This window comes from Agelaius phoeniceus, chromosome 12, assembly GCF_051311805.1.
Source record: "Agelaius phoeniceus isolate bAgePho1 chromosome 12, bAgePho1.hap1, whole genome shotgun sequence".
Taxonomy (NCBI): Eukaryota; Metazoa; Chordata; class Aves; order Passeriformes; family Icteridae; genus Agelaius; species Agelaius phoeniceus.
In genome coordinates this window covers 2,178,880-2,205,010 of record NC_135276.1, presented here as the reverse complement: position 1 = coordinate 2,205,010, position 26,131 = coordinate 2,178,880, and positions in this window count along the sequence as shown.

Sequence of the window (26,131 nt, the reverse complement as noted above, 5' to 3'; positions counted from 1 at the left end):
GTGCTCACAGAGCAGATTTAGGACACTCCTTTGAAGGATGTATATAAAGGCAGCACTTGCCATAAGTTAAAAGCGTCCTTCTTGACATCTCTGGAACACATTTCTCAAAGTACTAAGGAGTGATTGAACTTTTAATTCCACCAACGTGTCTGGATGTGTTCAAATGGAGCGGTGCAGAACCCCAGAGCCTCCAGCTCACCCTGCATGTCCAAGGGCTGTGCCAGGGTTTGTGTGAGCAATGGGGACACCCTCCCAAAACTGCCCTAACAGCTCCCAAACTCCTGTCAATAGGATCCCTCTGACATGATCTGCCTGCTGTGGTGCTCATCCTCTCCCTCTTGAGTGTAGCAGTCAGCAGTGAGTGACTTCAGCACCAATTCCTTATTTTAGGGTAGCACAAGTTGGTGGGGCTGATCCCACTTTGGGAATAAGCTCATTTTCCTCTGCTGGCAAATACCACTCAAGAGTTTATTCAGGGCTCCTGATTCCTGTGAATTAGGAGTAAGACACTTTTTTTAATATGAAAATGTCGAGGCTGAAGCAGAAAATGCCAGCTGTAAAGTAGCTTTGCTTGGTGCTTTCCTCATCAAACAAGGAGCCTTATTACCCCTCCATTAGGTACAGGTCTGTGAAGAGTTTTTATTATCTGTAACTCTTCAGCCACTAGATGGTGGGAAAGTTGCAATCTGAGAGGACTCAGGGACCTGATCTGCCCTCCCAGGGTTAACCCACAGCAGGCAGGAGTGAACACAGCACTCCTTAAATCATCGTGAAATTTCCCCTGAGGTGGCATCTGGATTGTGGCATTGCTTTGTACATCTCTATCCAAATCAGCTTTGTGCTGCAGAACCTTGTCTGTGTTACCAGGGCAGCTGGCATGAAAAGAATCCCATTAGTGGCCAATTTCAGTGAAGAAACGGAAACAAATTATCAAGAGTCGAGTTCATGCTAAAATTCAAAAGTACCACAGCCACAGTGCTGGCAGTACCTGTTCTAAAGCTGACTCTCGTGTGCTGCATGCCTGCAACCCCTGTGTCATTAAAAAACTGAGAGAACCCCTAGAACACTTCAATACAAAGTGCACTGAGTAATTTTTGTCTCAGTTGCTTCCATGGCTGATAGCGTGAAGAGGAGGTGTGCAGTATTCCCAAAAATATCGTGTGCACAGGGCTGAGCCTTTCTTGCACAGTGCTCTGGAATTTGCTGAGCTGGTTTTTTTGTGTGGACATTTGGAGAGGAAATGGTTTGATTTGAAAATGTCTTTACCAGGTTTATGACTCCCTGCTCAGCTCTGAAGGACAGCTCCATAAATACTCCTGGCTCTGGGATCCCTTGCCAGGGTCTCTGCTGGAGTGGCAGATTCATCACCTCCCTTTTTGATTTGGGAAATGAATCGAAGGCCCATCTTCCAATGCAAATGGCTGTGATAGCAGCCCTTAATGATTGAGGTAACTCCAGAGCAGGCTTTGGGAGCATCAGATGATGGCAATGCCTTTGATTTATGTGCCACCTTTCATTCCCAGCCATCTCAAAGCACCTATAACTTCTGGCAAACCTGTGCTGAGTTAATGGGTTATTTCAGAGTCTATTCAGCAATAACTGTTAAGTGCTCAGAAGGAAGACTGATTGATGGGTGAGATGGCCCAGAACTTTAATTATCTTAATGAACAATTTTTGAACTTAACAAAAAGTCTAGCCCTAACACAAGTGGAGCCATGAACTTTAATTCCACCACTCATTCCATTAAACCCTGAGCTCAGTGGTAATTTAAAGCCTTCTCTCTTGCTCTGTGTGTGTTTTTCAGAGGAGTCCACTGAGGCATTGCTGACACAGAACCACTTCTGCTCTGGAACATCCCACACCTGCAGAGAGCTCCAGGACCCAGTGACAAACAGCTCCTGACCATGAGGAAGCTGCTAAAAAATTTGATAAGCAATGACTCAAGTTTGACAGGAGGAAACAAATATTTAAAGTATTCAGAATAGTTCTGGGACAATTATTAGATATTAAGCAGATATTAAAGACTCTGGTTCAGCACCTGCTCTGCTGTTTTGTCTATGATAGGAAACAGAAGTGGTAAATAGCTGAACCAGGGCAACAGGCAGCAGGAAAACAGCATGAAAGGCAAACAGATTGCTGTTGAGAAGATGGGTTTGGGATGATCTTAGTGTGAAAGTTCTTTTAAAATTAGTAATTGTGATCACACATACATTGTGTCATCTACACCTCCTTGTACTCTTCTTACGCCTCTCTGTTATTGTACTTTTAAACCTTAATCATTTTTCCACAGAAATGAAATTGTTATTAGCATCTGTTGTGTCTGCATAATTACTGTGCCTGTTAAAAGGCTTATTTCTATTATTTCCAGATCCTTTCCACAAATCCTTACATTGGTAATTAGGATATCTTGCAAATACTGATGCTATGAAAAGGATCAGAAATTTTCAGCCTGAACTAATAATTTCCTTCTCATAACTCATACTATAGGGGGTACCATAAAAATATTAATAATATTAGAAAAAAGCAATAATTCCAAGCTGTGTTTTACTCTATGTGTTGCCAAGGAGATCCAGCTCTGTGGGTGACTTTAGGACCTGGACTCCTCGTACCAACTACAGCAGAAATGTCAAGAACGTGATAATTATTTGGACTGGAAACAACTTCAGTATAGTTTGTTCCACCTGTATTTTCATCCTGGAGATTGAGGAGGGGTCAGAGAAGGCACCTGAGGGTGGGGGCTTGTGCCAGGAGCCTTTTGGAGCAATAGGGAGAGGTGAGTTGTGGAGGGGGACTTGGGGTGAAGTCACTGAATGTCCACACGTGGGTTCCTGGGAATGCACCTCTGGGTTTCCCCCGTGCCCGTGGGGAGCAGCACGTGGGCACATCCCCAGAGTGCCTGCACACAAACATGTTCCTACCCAGCCTTCCAGAGGCCATTGGAAACGTGGGGACACCCAGAGGTGCTCTGGGAAATGCCCAGGGCTGCTGGAGTGCTGGCCATGGGCTGCTCCTGCTGGGCAGGCAGGGCTGAGGAGCAGCAGCCCTGGGCATGGCCCTGCTCTGAGCTGGAATCCCCATCCCCAGGGAGTCAGCCTGCAGCTCTCTGTGTGCACAGCTCTCCCTCTCACTGCTCTTCCCAAAGCCCATCCCAGGGCTGCTCTGCTGCTCTCAGGCTGGAGTTCTGAGTGTTCAATTATCCTGCACAGATGTCTGCTGCTCTTTCAGCCTCTGCCAGCAGAAGGAAGCTCAACTGCCTCTTACATTTATTCCAAGGAAAAATGGCTGAAGAGTTTTGAAGCCCCTTTCAGCCAGGTTTAACCAATGTTTCCCTCAAAAACCTGATGTGGGTCATCTCTGAGGAGCTGAAGGAGGGTTTGGAGCCTTTCCATTCCCTGCAGGCCTCTGAGCTGCCAGCCCTGCTGGGGCAATCCCCCACATCCCAAAGAGGGGCTATGGAGCCATGGCTTCACTGGTGCAGGACAGATTTCTGAGAACTGGAGCTGAAGGAGGAGGAAAAGAGAGATTTGAGCATCACCAGGAGCTGTACAAGGCAGCAAAGGTGAGGGTCAGGCTCCTGGGACCCAGCTTGGGCTCCATGAGCTTGGGAGTGTGGAATTCAGGCTTCAAATGTTGCATTCCCCTAAAACTTCTGACGTTCAAAGGAAACTCTTTGTCTGTCAGATCTCTCAGCACAGATAATTCTGTCATTTCCTCTTGCTGTTTTCTGGTTTTTGTTGATGTCTGCAGGCATGAACCTGTGGTCTGTCCTTTTGGTTTTGTGACATTTTCCTTTCCTCCTCAGCTCAGAGCAAAAGGGTCTTGTTACATTGGACAAATGTCCTTTTCTAAAATTCATTTTTCCTAAGCCATGTGACCACAATGATCTCATTCTTTAAGAGGCTGGGCAGTGTGAAAGCTTGAGAGAGACAAAAAAAGCAGTTTCTGGAAGAACTGTTTAAAGATATCCATTTATCACAACTATAATAGAACCTCATAATTAATTTAAATAGAATTTGTTTTCCATAACACAGATTTTTGGGTGTAAAGTACATCCTTTGAGAGAAGCAAGAGAAAACAAACTCTGTTATTTTTGATTACCTTTCTGTTTTGTTTTTTATTCATTATGTTAATTTTATGCTAATAACCTTCTTACATTAAGGTTCACTTTATACTGCATAAACTGACAAATAGAGCAATATTTATCAAGCATAAATATTAAAAACACTATAAAGACTTCTAGGCTTCTAATTATTATGCTAATATATCTCTAAATTATTCTTGGATTACCACCCTACAGTTCACTGTGGAACATGACACAAAAATGGTAAAAATACCAAAATTCTATTTCCTAATGCTATTAATGAATCACATAGAAAGGCTGTCTATGGATTGAAAAAGCACCTGTTATAGCATTGTGGAAGTGAAGATACAGAATTCATTTCTTCTGGTGAACTGTTGAGCCTTTGTTTATATTATCATAAATACCAAGGAAATCCAAAGTGCTTTTTTGTCTTTAAAGTACAGGAAATCCCAATATATTGCATGGAAATTCCCCCTGTTGAGGCAATTCTTGGTACTTCTTTTCAGTGTGTGTGTTTGTTGGTGTCTGTTCAGATGGTGCAAGGCTGTGGCTTTCAGCCTCTCCTGATTTTGTGTTCCATCCCCAGGGACAGATGGGCCCCAGATCTCAGATACCACATTTATTCTGTGCTGTTACGAATGGGGGCAAAAATCCCTCCACTATGTGCAAGGACTAATTGTCTCTTCTTTTTCCACCCAAATATGTGAATTTTTTTTCCAGAAGTTCTTTCTTTTAATAAACATTCCACAGGTTTTCTGTTGGTTTTATTTATTTGGTTTTGTTTTATTTTCAATGTCTTAAATGTGGGCACTACAGATAGTGACAAAAATGCTGTCTATGGCAGCTGGTTTTTCAGTTAACTCTTTACTTGTACCATCTACAATGGAGCAGGCTTGGTGTTAATAGGATCCTTAATTCTCCACAGCTAAATTCACTGCATGTCTCTTTGTAGGAGTTATTACCAATTGGAATAAAGGTGGACTAGAGGTGTGAACTGAGTGTCCCAAGCACAGAAGTGGCTCCTTCCCAGGGAGGCTCCGTACCTGGGAGCTGTGGGGAGTCACTGCTCTGTGAAGAGCAGCTTTGATTCACTCACTAAAAGCCTCTGCCAGTCACTCTGGGCTGGGGCACTGTGTGCAGTGCATTATTATTAAGTGTCCTTTTAAAATGGAAACAAATGCCTCTGCTGGGATGTAGTGCTCTTGCACAGAGAGCTGCTCAGCTGACAACCAGCTCTTTAAAGTGATATTATAGTGCAAAATAGCGCCGTGAAGGGGGAGGGCAGGGCTGTGTCCCATCAGGTGACAGGGAAGGATTGCCCAGAGCAGCAGCCAAGTTCAGCAGGGCTGAGGGAGATGGGGCTGCAGAGAAGAGGGGCTGCCAGGGGCAGGCTGAGCCTGGGCTCTGCAGGGAGGGACACACAATCACAGCAGCAGGAGGAAAGGAAGAGCTGCTCTTGCTTTCTTCTTTCAGAGTCCTCAGGGAAATAGCTTGAGTGACTCACAGCTTCTCATTCCTTCCTTTGTGTGTTTGTGAGTGAGTGGATGTGCTGGGTGAGGGTGGCTGGCACCAGTTATGGAGGGAAAGGTAAATCAGAGACACTGAGTTTGCCTTTGGGGCACGTTTAAAGGGCAGTACAGAGGTGTGTGTGCTTTGGGAGGAGCTGGTTTGGGTGCTGGGAACTCAGGTGCAGGGAGGTCCTGTCCCTCTGTGCCAGCCTCCACTGCAGGGCATTTCTGCTCCTGTGGCACTCTGGAGGTGTCAGAGGCTGCAGAGGATCCCTTCCCTTCCCTTCCCTTCCCTTCCCTTCCCTTCCCTTCCCTTCCCTTCCCTTCCCTTCCCTTCCCTTCCCTTCCCTTCCCTTCCCTTCCCTTCCCTTCCCTTCCCTTCCCTTCCCTTCCCTTCCCTTCCCTTCCCTTCCCTTCCCTTCCCTTCCCTTCCCTTCCCTTCCCTTCCCTTCCCCTGTGTTGGGCTGTGCCCAAGGTCTCACACAGAGCCACAGAGAGCCAAGCATGGTCACAAGTCTGAGGGACAAAGGTGCCTTTAGACACAAGTGCCTGTGTGTGCTTCAGTAGAGAAAGATAAATATATAGAAATTGTAGCCAGATGTATTGCTCAGCTGTGTCTGCATTGTTTGTTTTAGCTGTTCCATGCTAATAGTTTGAAAATACAATCAAGTTTCTGGTGAAAAGGATTTTTTAAATTAAAAATCAGTACCTATTTTTGACCTCTGTAAGAATCCAAATAAAACCCACTTTGTTGTTTTTGATGTTACAACTCCCAATTAAGTGTTTAACAAGAAAATATTCCTGCTGGGAACATTCAATATCAATTTTCAGTAACTAGCTGCAGCATGAAATCTTGGTTTCTCTGCAGAGAACCAGTTTGTTGTCTGGCCCAGCCAGTATTGATCCCTGTCTCCATCAGGGGAAGCCACCTGGACCTTCCCTCTCCATTCCCCAGCATCCCTGCTTGGCCCTGTTTATAATGAGCTGCAGGGACAGAGTCGTGGGGCACTGGGCACAACCCCGTCCCTGGAGTGCTGCTGCCCAGTCCCACACTGATGGGAGGCTTCTGTATAAACCTGCCCTAAATCAAGAGGAGAAATCACTTTTAAAGTGGATTGAGCATTAATTTTGGACATGCCTTTACTTACAAACCACAGCACAGAACAGTTCCCTTTCCAGGGCAGTCCTCAACCAGCACTATGGGTTTTAGCATGATTTTTGTGCTTCTTAAAAGTACACCTGAGTGCTGGTGCTTGGGAGACAATATTCATTTCACAGGTAGCAGATGAACTTATCCTAAACCACTGTTTTCCTAAAACACTGCAACAAGATGGAGAGGGGGTTAAGGTCATCTGTCTGATGGTGAACCTGCTATGTGCAGAATTGTATTCTGTTTTGTAAATCAGGAAAGCTGAGGTTTTCCAACCTGAAATAGTGTGTCTATAATGAAATAATCTCTGTCTATATATGTGTGAGGGAGCAGGAGGAAAGAAGAAGGGATATTTTCTCCCTTTTTACTTTTTGCACCAGTTGACCACACAGATGAAAACAACCCACAGCACAAAGTAATTGTGAAATCAATCAGTAATCCAACAGTCCTGAGCTCTGGAGTAACCTCTCAGGAAGGGAGAAAAGAAAGAAGAACACAATATATTAAATACAAATCCTAAAAGATAGGTAATGTGCCAAAGAGGTTATTGCATTCAGGAGGCTTGATAAGGGTGATTTAGCAGGTGAAGAGATCACCTCTGCAGATCAGAGAGGGAAAGGACCACGAGGAGATAAAAGGAGGAATGCACAATAGAGAGATAAGTGAGCCTTATCTTCTTTGCACTTACCTCATGGTTGTTAACATTTTGTCTTCTTTCCATAATCAAATTTCCAAACCCTCAGATGCAGAGCACCCTGACCTTTGGTCTCTTCTGTAGTCCAGTAAAACCAGGACAAAACCGAAGGAACCATTGGCGCAATTCAGCTCGTTTGTTTGACAACAAAAAAGTAAACAATACAATTCTAGACTAAATATTTGGGGGTCTACTTGTAAACTGTGATAAGCTCCAAACCTTCTTTTGTTTCTGCAGGCAGATATTGAGCACAAGGCTTGTAAATGTATTTCTGCCTCAGACACTGGGCTGGGGGCCGTGCATTCACAATATTGGCTCCTTCGGGAGCTCACTTGAATTTAGACCCCATGTGGATGCCGGTTCTGAAAGGATGTCTTATACTTACCTACAGAGGGAAAGCTGCCTTTCAGAGGCTGTTCCTGCTGCTAGAAAAGTCTGTAATTGCCTTGGTCAAGAAAGGGTTTTTTCAGCTCCAAAACAGATGCCATATGCCATAAATTGCATGTTTCCCATCACTGTTGCTTACATATGTCCTAGAATTTTTAGGGATTTTTGTTTGGGTTTTTTTTTTTTTTTTTTTTTTTTTTTTTTAAGATATATTTTATGAATTGTGCTTGCTGTCTGGTAAAAATTCTAAGGCAACCTTCCCTTCCCTTCCCTTCCCTTCCCTTCCCTTCCCTTCCCTTCCCTTCCCTTCCCTTCCCTTCCCTTCCCTTCCCTTCCCTTCCCTTCCCTTCCCTTCCCTTCCCTTCCCTTCCCTTCCCTTCCCTTCCCTTCCCTTCCCTTCCCTTCCCTTCCCTTCCCCATTTCTTGAGAAGAGTTTGTAATTATTACTGTTCTTCAGGAAATGCTTTACTAGAAAGATAATTGCAGTCTCCAGTTTGTGTATTTTAAACATTTATTGTGTACCTGTAATTTAAAAGTATATTGGGGCAGAAAAGAACCATTTGGAGAATATTGATAAATCAGACAGGTCTGATTTAAAGAATCAGAATTCTGTTGTGCCTAAATGCAGTAACTGCCTGGAGCTTAATTCTGAGATTAAATTGAATATATAGAATTTCATGCATTTTTTATAAATACAACTTGAAGCCACAGACCTTTAATTAAAATGTATAGAAGCATTTTATCAGGCAGTAAATATCTATATCAGTGTTCAAGTGGGCAATGCTGCCACATGAGAAAGGAAGTGCAAGGCCTGTGCAGGTTGGTGGAGAGGACAGTAAATGTGATGCTGAGGATATGGGTTTAATTTAAAGAATAATTTCTGTTGCACCCACGACTTTATTCTTTCATCTTACTGGCAGCACAAATGTTTCCATCCATTTAATTTCATCCTCTTCCTTTTCATCTCAGATATTTATATGTTTGCATGGCCCTATCATGATAATATCCAGCTGCCCCCCAAACAGAAATATCCTTAACAGTTTCTCTTCTTTTTTCTCTCAGAGTCTTCAGGGGGATATCTTGAGTGACTCACAGCTTCTCCTTCCTTCCTTTGTGTGTTTGTGGGTGAGTGGAGGGTGTGTGAGGGTGGCTGGGACCAGTTATGGAGGGAAAGGTAAATCAGAGACACTGAGTTTGCCTTTGGGGCACGTTTAAAGGGCAGTACAGAGGTGTGTGTGCTTTGGGAGGAGCTGGTTTGGGTGCTGGGAACTCAGGTGCAGGGAGGTTCTGTCCCTCTGTGCCAGCCTCCACAGCAGGGCATTTCTGCTCCTGTGGCACTCTGAGAGTCTGGGAATTTGGGATCCACGTCCCAGACTTCAGTGCCAGACAGTACCTCAGAGCGTTAAGCATAACTGTCCATTTTTATACAACTTTCATAAGGTCAAACCCCAAAAAGATATTTTTTTTTTTACCTGAATCTGCCACATCTCTGTGATTTACAGGAATTCCTTCTTGTGCTACTAAACTCTGATGCCAAAAAAACAAACAAAAAACCAGAATGAACCGTGGACAGTTCCAAACCTTTTGAAGAGTTTCTCTTCATTTTCCCCCTCCAGTTAATCTGGTTCCAGTGATCATATGGACAAGGCAGGAGAGTTGAGCAGACCCCGAGGCTGGGCCTGCCAGGATCAGACCTGTCCTAAAGACCTCAGGGAATGTTTCAAACTTCCCAGTCCTGCCTTTGCACCAGTGTGAGAGCATCCCATCCATTGCTGCAAAACTCCTGGGAACCTCCCTGTTTTTATCAGATGGCAAAGCAGTGTGGGAGAAGCTGGAATGCTGATGGGTTCTGTGCTGAAGTGAGAAAAGGAGCCATCAAACATTTCTGTCATCTCATGGCTGGGTTTCCAGCTAGGGCTGGATTGCCCTGAGTAGCCCAGCCTTGGTAACCTCCATGGTCAGCACTGTCATCCCCACAGGCCCTGAGCCTGGCAGCTGGGATGAAGAGCATCAACCAACCTTGTCAGGAGCTGAACCAACTCTTCTTGAGTGTCTGAGCCACAGGAGGCACTGCCTCATGCACTTTTGCACTCACAGCTCCTGAGCACCAGGTGTGCCCCTGATGGAGCCCCTTCTGCTCCTCTCCACCAGGCCTGGGGATTTGCTCTGGGACAGCAGCCCCATTTTATAATCTTTCTTCAAAGAATATTTTTGAGACATGCAAAGGAGATTTATTTAAACAGGGAGGTAAAATGAGGCCTAGTAATAAACACAGATGCTCTCCCTGTGTTTAAATTCCTTCCTCACAGAAATGTTTTCATCTTAGGTTTCTTTTCAATTATTTTCTTTGCCTAGACCTTGCAGATGTTCACCTGGCAGGTGTGTTTGTGGTCAGCCTTTAGAGCTCGTGGTGGACAGAGCTGAGGGCTGAGTGCCCTGATGGGCAGGGCTGTCTGAACACCCCTGTGGGCACTCACAGAGGCAAAACAGAATTTGCAGCTGAATTTTCCACAAGCATTTCACTGAGCAAAAATGGCCGTGACTGTTTGTCCTCTGGGCAGCTGTGATTCTCTTTCTAGAAGACAGCAGTTATGAAATTATTCCAATGTGTGTGAATTGGTGCTTGTTCTGCCATTCTCACTGGATTTATTGGGGTTGAACTAACAGAAGGAGCAAAACTGCTCCTTAGTCACGTCTCTCTCACAATTAGCAGTGCCAATAAAAGCAGTGAGGGTGTGTTATCCCTGCTCTGTGCTGGGTCTGTCAGGGGGAGCAGCACTGATGTAATCACACTCCACCACCAACACAGGGACCTCTGGGTGTGCAAGAAGCAGCTCTAATGAACCACATTCCAGCAATCCCCAGCTGGAAAATGGCTCCTACCTGGGGAAATTACACTTGGATACAGCTGGATAGTACTGCTAATGACAGTGTCTTATTGATAGAAGCACATTTCTTGTAAAAAAACCATGAGGGAAAAGCCTTTAGTCACATATCCTGCAGGATGGGAAGGAGCCTGAGCTGGCAGTGGGGCAGCCCATCAGGGAGGGCAGGAGCAGAAGCCTCCCCAGGCTGTGAGGGGCAGTGAGGAGCAGCAGGGTCACTGAGGTGGCTGCTGGCCACGTTCCCAGGAGCCAGGCAGGCTGGATCTCAGTGCCATGGCACGGGCAAGGATGGGATGGATTGGCCAGGGAGCAAGGAATGCCACAGGGGCCTTGCCATCAGCAGGGAAACACTGCCTGGGGCCTCCACAAAGCACCTTCAAAAGCCCAAAATGACTTTGCAGAACTGAATGGCTCTGGGCTGGCGTGTTCAGGACCCAAGGGCTGACAGAACCTAAAATGATGCTCTTAACAGAAAAATGAGACTGTGGCTTCTCTGCCAAAGCCTAGGGATCCAGGGCTTTGTCTGGTGCATACTAAAGAATGGAAAAAAGGCTTCAGGAGAGGAAAAGAGATCTCAGAAAGTGAGAAAAAATAAACAGAAAGAGAACTGATATTTACATTGTGATCTTCCTGATTATTTGCTGTGCTATTGCATATGTTTATTTACTGAATGCTGTCTTTTACCAAATAGATTGTTTCATTTCTTCTTGAGAATTGGCTTCTTTTGCTATTTAAGCAAGCAGCCCACAGGAATGCCTTCTCAAGCATTCAAGTTACTTTGCAGACAGTGCTTGAGGCCTTCAGCAGTGTTTGTTTAGAATGGGCTGATTCCCCTTCTGCTCATTGCAGGGTTCTGCTTTCAGGCAATGCTTTATCCAATCCTAATGACAAACACAGGGAGGAGGTTTAAGTCCCAATATGCAGCAGAATGAGTTTTATTTGTTTAACTGGCAGCATGTGGTAACTTCCTTTCCTTCTTCAGTCCCCACAAGATGCAGCCCCACCAGAGATGTGGCTGTGTGTGCTTGGCACACAGGACTTTGTGCCTTTGGGTGCACCTGAGCAGCAGATGCAAACCCCTCTGCCACAAACCCCTCATACAGAGATTTGGGCTCCATTTCCTTCCTGTGCTCTCTTTTGCTTCCAGTGTGGTAACAACTCATTCCTGGTTTTATGTGCTGGTGTTCACAGAGGTTCCTGGATGAGGGAAGAGACGAGGATCTGACTCCATGTTTCACAAGGCTGATTTATTATTTTATGATATATATTACATTAAAACTATACTAAAAGAATAGAAGACAGGATTTCATCAGAAGGCTGGCTAAGAATAGAAAAAGAAAGAATGATAACAAAGGTTTGTGGCTTGGGCTCTCTGTCCAAGTCAGCTGACTGCGATTGGCCATTAATTAGAAACAACCACATGAGACCAATCCCAGATGCACCTGTTGCATTCCACAGCAGCAGATAATCAATGTCTGCATTTTGTTCCCGAAGCCTCTCAGCTTCTCAGGAGGAAAAATCCTAAGGAAAGGATTTTTCATAAAAGTTGTCTGCGACAGTTTTATGCAAAGAGCAATTTAAAAAAAGTATGTAAGTACTGCCAAACCAGGATTGCACTTTGGCAGTGGCAGCACGAAGTCAAACTGCTCTGGAGGCTGATAACCCGTGTACAGTGTCTGCACTACAGCTCTCTCCAGCTGGGTGGAAACCCCTCCCTTTCTGACAGATGCCATCTGTAGTGTCAAGTTTCAGGTTTCAGCTCTGTCCCACCCTGTCCTGTCCTACTTTTGACAGATTCCTTTACTGCAGTTCAGCCATCCTTGGCAACTCAACAGCTGCAGGCAGATTTTCCCTTCCTGGAGGAAGAAAGGTGACAGCTTCAGCTGGTGGCATCATTTAGTCTGGCAGGGGACTCCAGAGGTAACCCAGACTTAGTAAAATGGGTCCAGCCAGAAAAGGTTGCTTGGGGCTGCTCCATGTTTTAGTAACTCCAGGGATGGACACTCCCCAGCCTCTCTGAGTCCCTTATGGCAATTTCCCCCTCCTTGCAGTACATTAAAACTGTTGAAGGTTGGATTCAAATTATAAAACAAGTCTTCTGAAGTCATTCAGCTCCAACAACTGGTTTTCTTTCAAATAACAAGAATTGATTTTGCCCATTTTTCATGAGAGAGGGCAACTGTGCCATCTTGTTTATCAAAAAGTCTTTGGCATCTAATGAAACTTTCTCTGTAAGAGCTGGCTGCCTGTGAAGCTTTTTGGAAGGCTTTGCAAAGGTCATAGCCTCAATCCTCAGCTTCAAGGAGAATGTCAGAAGGCTTTACAGGGTCATTTTATATCCAGCAAAACAGGAGATCATATGGCTACAAAGTTTTAACTTGTCTTGGGCAAATATTTTCTCTAAGCTGCAAAAAATGTTGTATTTATACTTTTAATGTATGCTGTATTATTAAGCTCTGACATTAAACACCTTCATGCCAGTCTGAGGCACTGAACTTTGCTAATCATACAGGAAAACAAGGGAAGGGGAAACCTGGCAGGTCTTACAGAACATTTCTTCCTTGCTGTTAACTCCAGAGGTCCCTTCCAACCTTGGCCATTCCATGCTTAATGCTGGATTGATCAAAACTCTCAGCAGGCAGAACTGAAGCCATGGGAGCTCCTTGATTCTAAACTAGAATGTATAATCTGTCCTTTACACAGCACGGGGACCTGGACTCTCCCAGGTGTATCCTCTGCTTCTTTAACAGGCAAGGGAATGGTGTTAACAGACACCCAGTTTTGATGCAAAACAATGCAGGTGAAGCCTTACCCAAAAAAACACAGAACAAACCAGAAACCCCAGTAGAAATACAAAAATGCCCCTTTCCTGGAGTATCCCAAGAGTGTTATCCCCAAGAGAAGAGCCTGCTGCTGTGGAAACAATTCCATCCTCCTGCTGATGGCTGGGACCTGCCAGGCAAGTTAATCATTTACAAACTCCAGAAGGGAATTTTATAGAATACAGTGGGGCAAAATATGTTTAACTGCACTGGATAGCAAATTCCTGGAAAAATGAAGTATTGTTCAGCTTGAGACTGCTTGAGCCTGCCAAATAAATTCAGTTGGGAAAAGATGTCAAGGCCAAGATCAAGGGAAAAATGCAACAAGTCAGCATTTAGGGCACTCCAGCATTTATTGCTTTACACACCAGACTCACAGGATATTGGTTTCAGTGCTCTGAAACCCTTCTGTTGAAATGGTTTCACTGTATCAATTTCACTCTAAATGAACAATCAGAGCTCTGGGACCTGTTTCCACCCCTGTGGGGTCTGTGCTAATTGTTCTTCAAGTCCAGCCTGGGCTACCTTGCTCAGACCACTCTGGTTAGTCTGGATCCTGAGAATAAATCTTGAAGGTACCTAATAAGAATGGAATACTCAAGTTATAGTTTCTTCTCCTGTAAATGTTTTATTGCCTAAGAAAAAATGGAAAGATTATAATTCCTTAAAGTAGCAAAAAGGATGATTAGAACACTTTTGTGAAGGTGGAAGCTCTCCTCAGGCATTCAGCATTCTCAGGCAGAGAGAGGAATTGTCATTAGATTGGTTTGAGTTGTGAATCTATCTCATTTTAAAATAATCCTTCAAGATGAGTCATGCTTAGTCCAACTCCCAGTGTAACTGAGCTCCACAAGTAGGAAAAAAGAAACCCAGCAATAACTCCCACTCCTTTCTTCCTCCTCTTCCTGGTGCTGAATCCCCTGTCCTGCTTTGGCCGAGCATTTCTAGCTGGCCACTGGGCTCCCAGAGACAAGAGTGCAATTAGCCTCTGCCTCTGGGCTAATTGACCTGCAGCCTTTGTGTTCCTGCTAATTAGTGAGGCAGCCAAGCTGGCTCTGCCTGAGGCTGACCCGGGGTTCAGCTAACAGGGGCTTGGGCACTGATGCTAAAGGACAATTTTCCCTCCCTGTTGTTGTCCCCTGTCCTGGCCCTGCAGCAGCTCCTGGGTCAGGATCTGGGGCTCCCTGTCCTGGGCTGGGCTCTGGGAAAGGCTCTGGCCCAGCAGTTCTGGCATTTCATCTTCTGCTGGTTCCTAAAACCAACTTTGCTAGGTTCCTACCTCTCTAGACAACCAAAATATTGTATTGCAGTATTTCATTTCAACTGGCTATTTTTCTTAAGAAATGCTGTTTGATTGGCACGGATTTCGTCTGTGAGGCAACTAAGCCCAACACAGGTGAATCAATAGAGTGATAAAGATGAGGTATCAGCATTGTTCAAAAGATGGGATTTTCATCCTAATGGCTCAACCTGCTCAGCAATTCTCTTTTGGTTTTGCCAGATGTAAGGGCATAACCTTGAACACGAGAAAAACCTTCTCAGTCTTGTAAAAAAGAGGTTCACATGAAGGCAGCATTGCAATTTGTGTTGTTATCAGGAAGGGTTTTTCTCTTGAGCCTCTCTTGAATGTCACAAAAAATTCAAAACAAAAAGAGTTACTCTAATCAGTCATAGTCAGATTGTTTACATAGACATTAACACAAAAAGAACAATTCGTTCCCATTATTACAATTTTCCAAAAATGAGCCTTATTTTGCCTGGTTATTTCAGGTGCTGTTTGAGGGCCCTGTGCTGGAGATATCTTTGAATTTCATGGCTTTAGGTGGACTCACCTGGCAGTCAGTGGTACAATATCAGAGTATGTCCTAGCTTGGTTTATTTGCACCCTGAAAGTGTCCTGGTGACGTGTGAATTGGTTAAAGAAGATCTGGTGGGAGATGGTGCTCAAGAGCTGGGTTTGTGCAGTGTGGGGTATGTTCAGTTGCCATGGTTATTCCAGCAAAATATATGTACAGTTAGTTGAGTCCCTGTATAGTTTAACTTGCACAATGAATAAAAAAATAGGAGCATAAAACTTCTCATGTGAAACAAAATCTTTATAATCTGAGGGTTCATGATAATAAATTGAAACTGGAATATATATTAGGCACAGATACACTGGAGTGGTGGCAGCTAAAGTAACAGTGTTTATCTTTTTACATAAATAGCAAAGCAGGTCAGAAATGCAAAACAGGTCAGAAATAAATGAGTTTCTAAAAGCTGAAGTGATGATGTGATAATCTGCATTTTGGAAATGATCTTGTGGCATTCAGAGCTACGAATAATGAACTTGGCTCTTTTTTTGCCTCTCATTTTCTTCTATCACTGGAAGAGGCAGGAGGAGGAAGGTCCAAAGCAGCAGAAAAGTGACCACTGAGACTGTGCAAATTAGTTACAACCAGAATTAGTTGTTCAGCTGAAGGTAATTTCTCACATGATCTCTCAAGTCTTTACTGACTGTTTGTATTTCTCTTTAGGCACTGAATAATTTGGTAACAGAATGTGAGTAATGCCTTAAAGGGAATTAAGTCTGTCTAGTTATTTCTTGCTGCTCAAAGATAACATTACCTTTACTAGGCTGTCTGGAAAAATGTGTTAGCATGAAATTCATATCCCTGTGAACCCTCATTTATAATGCCTGGTTCTCTGCTGTGGTCTAAAGCAATGAGGGAAGCTGTTGAGCAGCAGAAGAGGGACAACCTTCATCCTCTGCTCCCTCTCCGTTTCAATATTTAACTGTTTGAAGTGTTTATGAGAGTGGAAGCTGAACTCTCACAGGCCAGACAAAAGCTTGAGTTCTTTTGCTTTACAGGAACCTTGGTTTTCAGAAATTATGTTTTTATTGTGATTTTGGAGAGTTTGACTCAGCAGCAAAGCAATGTCTGATATTACAGCACCATATTCTTGTGTTATAAAACAAAGGCATATTTAGGAATAACCATGGCTAGAATTTGCCTTGTATACATGGAAATGGGGGATTAATGAGTCTGATCCACCCCAGAGAGCAGTGTTGAAGTAAAGGTATGAAACACACAAGTGGTGAAAAATACATTACAGAAGCAGCATTAACTTTGTCCCTGTTTGTTTTTAATGCAGTGGTATGCATAAAATAAGCCAGAAATAAAATTTGCCTCAAAGGTGGAATAGAATGTTAAATTCACTACAAATAATAGTATGGCTAAGCTTCATAATGTCAAGGCTTTTTCTTCTACCATTGGGCATTTCAAACAGATGTAACATCTCGAGTATCAGATGGTGTAGAACAGGCATCAAAAATCAGTGTTCCAAGGCTGGGTGTGTGACAGGGAATGTGGTGGGCATTGGATGCTGTGTGACTGCAGTGCAGGGGAATGGACTGAGTGGTGGCCAGGGATTTCAAATCCAATATCCATTCCAAAGGCAGAGGTCCATGTGTGAGTTCTGGTGATAATGTGGATAATGATTCTGTCAAGTCAAATGCACTTGCTGACCGATATAAATGAGTTATGGGGGCCTTTTGAATAATGTGCTGGTGATGAGCCATAAATCACACTGCAATCCCCACTCCATCTGCAGAGGGAGGCCTGCAGTGCTTTCCTGGTAACCCTCGAGTTGGTACACATATTAACATGAAAAATAACCAGTCTGCCAACTTTAAGCAGTGGTTTGCTTTGGATAAACACTCTGACAGTTTGGGCAGGCTGGTAAAGAGGTCTGACAGATTTGTTTGTTGTATGAATAATACCTCATTTATTGTGTTGGAACAACTGACAGTCCCTCATCAATGGCAGCAGGGCAGGGATGAGCCCTGTATGAGTCAAACAAGGATCCTGCTCAGCTGTCATTTTATTAATATATTAATTACCTGTTAATTGAACAATGCAGTGTTCAGTATCTTGGTCAGAGACATGGAGGATTCTGTTCTTGCTGAAGAAAGCAATGAAGTCACAGGGTGATCTCTGTGTCAGAGGGCTGGCAGTCCCAGCCCAGGCAGGATGCAGCAGACAGGCAGAGTGAAAGCTGAAGGGTCAGTGAGATGGGCAGCAGGCTCAGGCCCAGCACTCTGATGGTTCCAGGGCTCTGCCAGTGGGGTGGGGCAGCTTTGGGGGCTGGTGCATTCCTGGGGCAGGGGATGCAGGCAATTCTGTCTCCTTGAGCATCACTGTCTCCCCCTGAGTGTGGGGCTGTTGCAGTGTGTCGCCATTTCCCGTTTCAATTATCCAAACCTCCTCAGGTGCGCCAACCTTTCCTCCTCCCCCTTTTGCCCTCCTGCCTGGGAGCTGTCCATCAATCTTAACATTCCAACAGGGCATCCTGTGGTTGGCAGGATTTCAAAAGATGCCCTCAGGTCCGGGTTCATTGGCCTGTCCAAGTGTCTATATCCCTTGAGCCTTCCCCTCCTCACACCTGGTTGGCCCTTACCTCTCCCTTTCCCTCCCCCTGTCCCCAGGGCTAAAAAGGACACGAGACCATGCGGCCGGGAGTTCTATTGCGAGCTGTTACCACATTCAGAGGTCTACCACCCTGAAATAAAACTCTGGATTAAAACTCTACGATAGAACCCGCTCTTTTCTCTTCACTGTCACCTGAACCTTTTCCACCAGAGGTAAACTGAGTTCCCACTTTGCCTGCATTTGTTCTGAGTGCCCAGCTGCAGCATCCAGCCGGCCAAAGGTATCTCTGGGGTAAAACGCCACAGCTGCTGCCTTTGGTCTAGCAGCGAGGGCTAGACAAAGCCAGGCAGGACACACCCGAAACATCCGGGGTCCAATATTTAATATGAGGCAGGCACAGGGAAGGTTGGGTAAGCTTGGCTGACTCAAGCTAAATTTAAGAAAACAGATTCTAAGAGATACCAGGTTCCAGAGGTGTCCTGCGTGCAGACTGGGAGTAGCCAGGGCCGTTTGGTGGCACCATGGAGGGAAAGGCTGAAGCAGGCAGGGCTCCAGACCAGCAAGCCAAGCTTCTGCTTTATTAAACATCAGAGAATCCAAGCACACAATTTAAATCCACAAAAACCAGGGTTCACAGTGCTCATGCTATCACTTGTTCCTGTTATTAATTTTCCCACTGGCACTTACTCCAGTGTAGTTTCGTGGCTGTACAAGATGTGTTTCATCTGTAGCCAAGCTGTGAAAACCTCAACTTTCTATTTATTCCTTATTTTTTGGTATCACGTAGACAAAAATGCATTTCCATTAAAGTCAATTTTGCCATAAGGCAAAAGTAGTTCCATCTTTCCTGCCTTGTCCCGTCTTATTTTCCCAAACTGTAACTTTGTTCAAGAGAAAAGATAGCAGTAAAATGCTCTGACAATAATCACACCCTTGTGTTTTAGTGTTTGGCTCTGTGATATTCTGAAAAATAAGAGGTGTTGATACAGACAGCATATAAATATTCCTGCAAATAAGTTTTGTTTTAAAATACCTATTGTTTTCTTTCCATGTCTGCCTTTATTGTGGAAAAACACAAAAGATTTCTGTTGCTTGTGAGGTTCCTACATTGAGAAAATTACCAACCAGGCACTGTAATTGCTGCAGGAGAGCAACAAATAAGACTGCTTCATGTTGTTTAGACAATTTGATTAGTCTTACTCAGGATTTCAGAATGTGATAATCTGCATGTTGCTTTACCTTGAGTGCTCAACCATTCTCCACAGTGATTTATACAAGCAAATGAAATGTCAACTTGAAGTGTTCCAGATTTAGATCTCCTGAAGCTCCATGTTCCTGCTCTTTGTTACACACTGTGAAGGTCCCCACCAACCCATGTGTGCTGTTACAGTTCTGGCTCAACCATCATTGTCTCCAAACTTGAGGCAAGACCTCTCTACTTCTCTACAACAGCAGAACTTTGTAAAAAAAAATGGTCTTAACATGAACCACTTGCACAACACCACCCACAGTGCTTTTTTGGTCTTCTGGAGAAAACCACAAATTTAGCTAATACAATCTGTTCTCACAAAGAAAGTCCTCAGGACTTCCTCCCAAGGGAAATGTGAATTAGAGACAAAGCAGGGAAATCAGTGGCTGCGTATCAGAGCATTGCAGGGCCACATGCAGCTGGGGGTCTGGGCTGATGCTGTTCTGCAGCTGAAACATCTGAAAAAAGCTTGGGAGTTGCAACAATTTATGGTTCAGAGGAGCAGAAACATCTCTGTCAAAAGAGCCCAGTGTTGATAGCAGGTGATGCAGGGAAACCTGGCCTGAGAACGTGCAGAGAACTCCCAGAGACAGCAGGAAAGAACTAACAAACACCATGTTATTATTTGTCTGTCATGGTAAGAAGATCCCCTGTTTGCTGTGGAAGCTGTTCATGTCAATACATGAATGTATTTAACTTCTTGCAGTCAGGTTTGTGTTTTTCCTCACTTTGCTGAAGGAATGGGGCAATCAGTTTAATCCAAACCCTAATGGAATTCTCACTGGGTTAGGTAGAGCTCCTCAGCTCTTTCTGAATCTAAAACTGAGAAGAACTCATGAAATACCCAGTCTACTTGTGGCACGTCTTGTCTGTGTGAAAACAAGTGGGATGCTTCAAATCCCAGTTACCAACTGGACAAGATTAGGTTTTCAATCCTAATTGCAGGCCAAAGGAAGGATTGTATATTGTTCATTCAGCTTCTCTTTCATGCTGACAGATACTTGGAATTCCCACCATGTGACAGAGCTATTTGTGTTGAAACTGTCTTTTGTCCAATGTAAATTGTGGTGTAATTCCAGAAGTACCTGCATTTCCTAAGATATCCCTGAAATGTTGCTGCCTGCCCACTGAAGCCTCAATACTGAATAAATACCCAGAAAAGCTGTGTAAGCTCTTGATTTTAATGCACACTTGACCTCTTTGTATCCAGAAATGTATTCTATCGAGTTTAGATTTTTGTGTCCCTTCCTTTCATCCATCTAATTAACCAAGCTTCAACTTCTTAACTTCAACAGTGCACAACAGATTGGAAGAGGATTTCTGTGCAGACAGTGGGGATGGGTGCTGATCACATATTCTCAAGGTCAGACAATGGAATAACAAATCAGGAATATCCATATTTTATTGAGCAGTCCCAGAACACTGCTGCTAGAATGCCAAGGGACTTACATGGCTGTTACCAAAGTTTTAATTTGTTCTGTTCTTTGGAGTGAAAAATTTTGTGTAGGGCTTTGTTTGTGGTTTTTTTTTTTTAAATTATTTTTACAGAATGCACTGAGATTATATTTCCAGTGTAGAAGTGGAGAGAAGGAGGCAAACTTTGAACTTCCCAAGGTGCTTGGCAGCCCCTTTGCTGAGGGCCCTCAGCCCAGCAGCCCTGTCTCCCACTGCCCTCTGCCCCAGGCTGGCTCCAGCCCAGACTGGTGCTGGCTCCATCCCAAACTGGTGCTGGTTCCATCCCAACCTGGGGCTGGCTCCATCCCAAACTGGTGCTGGCTCCATCCCAGACTGGTGCTGGCTCCATCCCAAACTGGTGCTGGCTCCATCCTAGATGGGTGCTGGTTCCATCCCAAACTGGTGCTGGCTCCATCCCAAACTGGTGCTGGTTCCATCCCAAATGGGTGCTGGTTCCATCCCAAACTGGTGCTGGCTCCATCCCAAACTGGTGCTGGTTCCATCCCAAACTGGTGCTGGCTCCATCCCAAACTGGTGCTGGTTCCATCCCAAATTGGTGCTGATTCCATCCCAACCTGGGGCTGGCTCCATCCCAAACTGGTGCTGGTTCCATCCCAAACTGGTGCTGGCTCCAGCCCAAACTGGTGCTGGCTCCATCCTAGATGGGTGCTGGTTCCTTCCCAAACTGGGGCTTGCTCCATCCCAAACTGGTGCTGGTTCCATCCCAAACTGGTGCTGGTTCCATCCCAAACTGGGGCTGGCTCCATCCCAGACTGGTGCTGATTCCATCCCAAACTGGGGCTGGCTCCATCCCAAACTGGGGCTGGCTCCATCCCAAACTGGTGCTGGCTCCATCCCAAACTGGTGCTGGCTCCATCCCAAACTGGTGCTGGTTCCATCCCAAACTGGTGCTGGTTCCATCCCAAACTGGGGCCGGCTCCATCCCAGATGGGTGCTGGTTCCATCCCAAACTGGGGCTGGCTCCATCCCAAACTGGGGCTGGCTGTGCTCTGCCCCGTGCTCCAGGTGAGGATGCTCTACAGGATCAGAGCAGGGAATCAGGAAGAGCCAGGAGCTGCAGGGCTGATGTGGTGCCAGCTGTGCCTCAAAGCCCCCTGCCCTGGCCCTGGGTGTCCCAGGAGCCCCCTGCTCTGTGTCACACCCAGGGACACCAGCCTGGGCCAGGGAAGGAGCGCAGCAGCAGCTCTGGGGTGCTCATCCCAAGCATGTCCTGGGCAGCTCCAGGGGCTCAGGGGTGGTGTTGTCATGAGGGTGGAACAGAGAGGTTGGAAATGCAGGTGTAATTCAGGAGAGAGATGGGAAGGCCAAAGCAAAGAGCAGGGATGGAGGGAGAGTGGAAAGACAGCATGGAAAACAAGCTACAAGGAATGGATATCAAGGAGTTGGGGAGCTCCAGTCTGTGATCAATAAACAGGGCTCAGGACATACTGAAATGGGGAAATCATTGATCCCACATTTCCTCCATGCAATGCAAATGTGCCCAGACCTGTGTGGAGACATTTTACCATCACGTTGCCCCTCAGGACAGAGTGTGGGACAGGATGGGAATTATCCAGGAGGAGTTCAGAGGCTGCATGGCACTTTAGGTCAATTAATATGCACAGCACTGCATTTCCTCCTTCAAATTAATAAACAGCACATTCATTTCTTTTCTGCTAATTGAATGTTTAACTTGTTTGTCTAAGGCCAGGCATAGGTCAGGAGGAGGTTAGGGATGGATATTGCTTGTTTTCTCCAGAGCCCTGAGCCATTGCTGGGTTTCAGATTTCCTCCAGCCTGTCTCATTGCCATACAATTTTGCAGACAGATGAAAGAGTTTCTTTCATTATGAAAACAAAAGGGCAAGCAAAGAGTTAGGGAAACTGATAATTATATACAAACTTCTTCCCCAAGGGCAAAGGGAAAAAAAAGAAAATCAATGTGTTGCAGTTTTTTTTCAATATAATTAGTAACTTAATGATGAGATAATTAGTATACATATTTTCTTTTCAGAACTTAACTGTGCAAGGAGTTTATAGCTAGAAGACACTTTCTTTTTATATCATTCTTATGGCTGGCTAGGGCATGTGAACAATGGGAAATGAGGAAACAACTTAGCACAGTTTAAAAAATTAGGTAATTTGGGACATACTTCTCAGCTGCTTTATTTGTGAGCTTGTTTTGCTATTTTTCCTTGAATTTCTTGTCTGCTTAAGTTGAAAATTCTGGAAGGCTAACAGCAAAGCTGTGATTATAATGACTTCTGTAGCAATTCAGCAACTACCTCTGAAACTTCCAAGTGATTTTGGTGCTGAGGCTGGAGATTGTTATCACTTGGGACACCTGCAGGAGTCTGGTCATGCATCCCCAGGAGTCACCAGCCAGAGAGTGACTCCTTTGGCCAGCAGGACATGGATTTGTCTCACAGAATATGTCCCAGGTTCCCATCATTCTCTCTTTATGGACTACATAGGAAATGTGTAACTTCAGCTCAATGTCAGGCAGAGGCAAAGCAGCTGCCTGGAGGGTTTTATCAGCAATGGGCTGGGTGTGCTCTAGAGCAGGGTGTGCTCTGTGGGGACAGCAGTGGGAGCTGCTCTGTGTTCCATGTGGAGACTCCTGGGTTAAGCCCGGGGTACTACAGAAAACACCCAGGTGCCGTGGGCACAGGGCTGAGCATTGTTCCCTCCCAGCTGCCAAGGAGGAAAGCTGGCACAGTGTCCCGTGAGGCTGCCCTGCCTCAGAGCCCTCACTGCTGCAGCACCATGCAGAGGGGTGCCAGGCTGCCAGGGGTGACACTTTGGCTCTCCTTGGAGGAGGATGAGCTGGGTGTCTGTGTGCAGAGCCTGCTGCTGACCCAAGTGCTCTGTCCCTGGCTAATGCTGGGAGGAGCTGCCCAGGGCAGAGGGAATCTCCCTCCCCACTCTGTGGTGCCTGACAAGGGCTCTCTGTGCCTGGCACGGGGCTCTCCTTTGAGCCACCCCTGTTCCCTGCTGCTGTCTGTGTGTTGAGCATGGAGACTAAGCCACTGTAAGCCAGCTTTGAATTATTAATCCTTTTCTATCCTCTTTCCTTTCTCAGCCCCTCTCTGCCAATATTGTTTCTTGGCTTCCCTGCCAGAGTCTGAGGCTCTGCTGCCACCTTGCCAGCTCCAGGTTCTGCCCTTTGCACTCCCTGGTCCCTCCTGCTCCCATCCCACCAGTTCTGCTGGGTCTTGCACAACTTTCCCTCTGGCCATTAGAAACTTCTTGCACAAGGCAAGGAAGTTTCCTTTCATTCCCTCCTCAGCTTAGACATAACTCATCAGCCCTCTCAGAAAGCTTTGCACCTCCTGAGCCTGGGCTGATGCAGAACGAGCATCCTTTGCTTTTCTTCCCATCCTGAGCACAGCTTGTGGAAGTGAAATGTGCTGAAACACAGAGGGCAATAATTTGACAAAAGCTTCCTTCTAAAGGGTAATTCAGCAAGATGTGAAGGCCAGAGTTGCTTTTACAGGTTTGATTTTCAGGATGTGTACCATTTCTGATGGGGCAGAATCCCCCTGAAAGCTTCAGTGACATTTAAATGAAGTAGTAGATGAAGGGTCACTCTTCTGACCCAAAAGCTGGTGAAAAGCACAATGATAAATGGACATTTTGTGCACCCCAGTAAGGGTACAGTGAGGATATTTCATTTAGACAGGAAGAAAACACCAGGAGCTAAACAGTGATTTCTTGAATGTTCTTTTCTACAGGAGATTTGGTTTATGACTTAAATTAATTAATTTCATGAAGGGCAATGATAATTGAGACCTCTTTGTATGTTTTATAGTGTGAATACTAATGTAATTAAATGCTTAAAATTAAGACTAGATAAAAACTTGATCTGTCAGTAGTAACTCTGTAAAGACAAATTGCAGTGCACACACCCACTGTAAGAATCTGTGATTTATTTATACAGCCATTTATAATGCACTAAATAGCAGCATGCCAATTATTATGGAAACAAATTGGGCTTATATTAGCATGTCTGAGGTGATCATTGATCCCAAATAACATTATTTGAGGACCAGTAGAGAGAATAATGAGGGAATAACACTCTGCCCTGGGGCTGTTCGATGCATTTCAAAATGGAAAGTGAGACTGGCATATTTTGGGTTTTATTGATTTTATCAAGAAACAAACAGAAAAGCTGTGTTGCTTTTCATCAGTAAGATTTTCTTGTTCCTGTCACAAGCAAATAGCTTCTTTCATCACTGCCAACAACAGGAATGTCTCTTGGAGGGGCAGGGAGCAGAGAGGGGAAAGGCAAATCTTTCATGTTCTGAAATGTCTTTCACTCCTTCCAAAGATGGAGATGGACTTCAGTGGAAATTCTTCTTCAAAAACTAAAGAAATGTACTGAGGAATATTGCTCATTGAAAAAACACAGATTCTTTTCAGGCTTTGTTTTTAATTATTATTTTTGTTCATAATTCCTGAAATAGTAGGGAAAGGCTCACTGCTTGTGAATTTTATTTACTTTTTTTGATGCTAAGAACTGATTCTGATAATTACTTTGATAAGTAAAGTTCACAGTTACTTCTGATTCTGGGATAGTGTTGGAATAAATGTGGTGTTTTGAAAGATCTTGAATTATACCCTGTATAATAAAAAGGAGGAATATATGCATCAAAATCTGATTTTGATGGAAATATTAAACTGTAAACTAAACAGGTGGGGTGAGATGGCTTCCCTTCTTTTTCATGTTTTGGTTAAAATTTCAATATTGGAAACTCAATAGCAAAGAACCAAAACTAGAGTTCATTTTATTTCTGATGAAATGAACTACAGAATTCAACAGTGAAATTCTTGAATGCAGTCAGGCAAGGTATCATGAGTGAGACACCTGCAGAACATGTCCAATAATAGGAATGTGTCACAGCTGTCTGAAGGAAGTGATGAAGCAGCTGCAGCTCTTCCACCGAAGGGAAGAGAAGCAGCCAGAAATACTGAGGAAAAAAATTCAGGAAATATAATAGAATTTTTTTAAATTGCTGGTCCTTTTCATATGAGCTAAAATGCTCCTAACTAGTAATGAAATGGGCACATTTGCATTTGAGTTTTGAGGGGAGGCCTCAAAATGGAATTGAGCAGCTTGTGATGTCAAGCACAGCTTAGCACAAAGGAGCCCAAATAATGAGCACAAGAGCCAAGCCAGGGCACAGCAGCCCCTGGAGCAGCAGCAGGCAGAGCTGGACCTCAGAGAGCTGGCAATGACCTGAGTGATCAGTGCAGGTCGATTCAATCAATTATCAATACCTGGGCAGGAGAACACCACTGGGGCTGTTCCAGAGGGCTGTGCAGCCTCCCAGCTCTGGGCTGTGAGCAGAAATCCACAGAAATCCAACCAGAAATCAGATGGTGCTGATCAGGGGGTTCGGGCAGAAGTGTTGTTCCTGGCTTACAGTAAAAAACCACCTGTGAGATGCCATCCCCAAGTCAGCCCCAGTCACCCAGGGCCTGGCCAG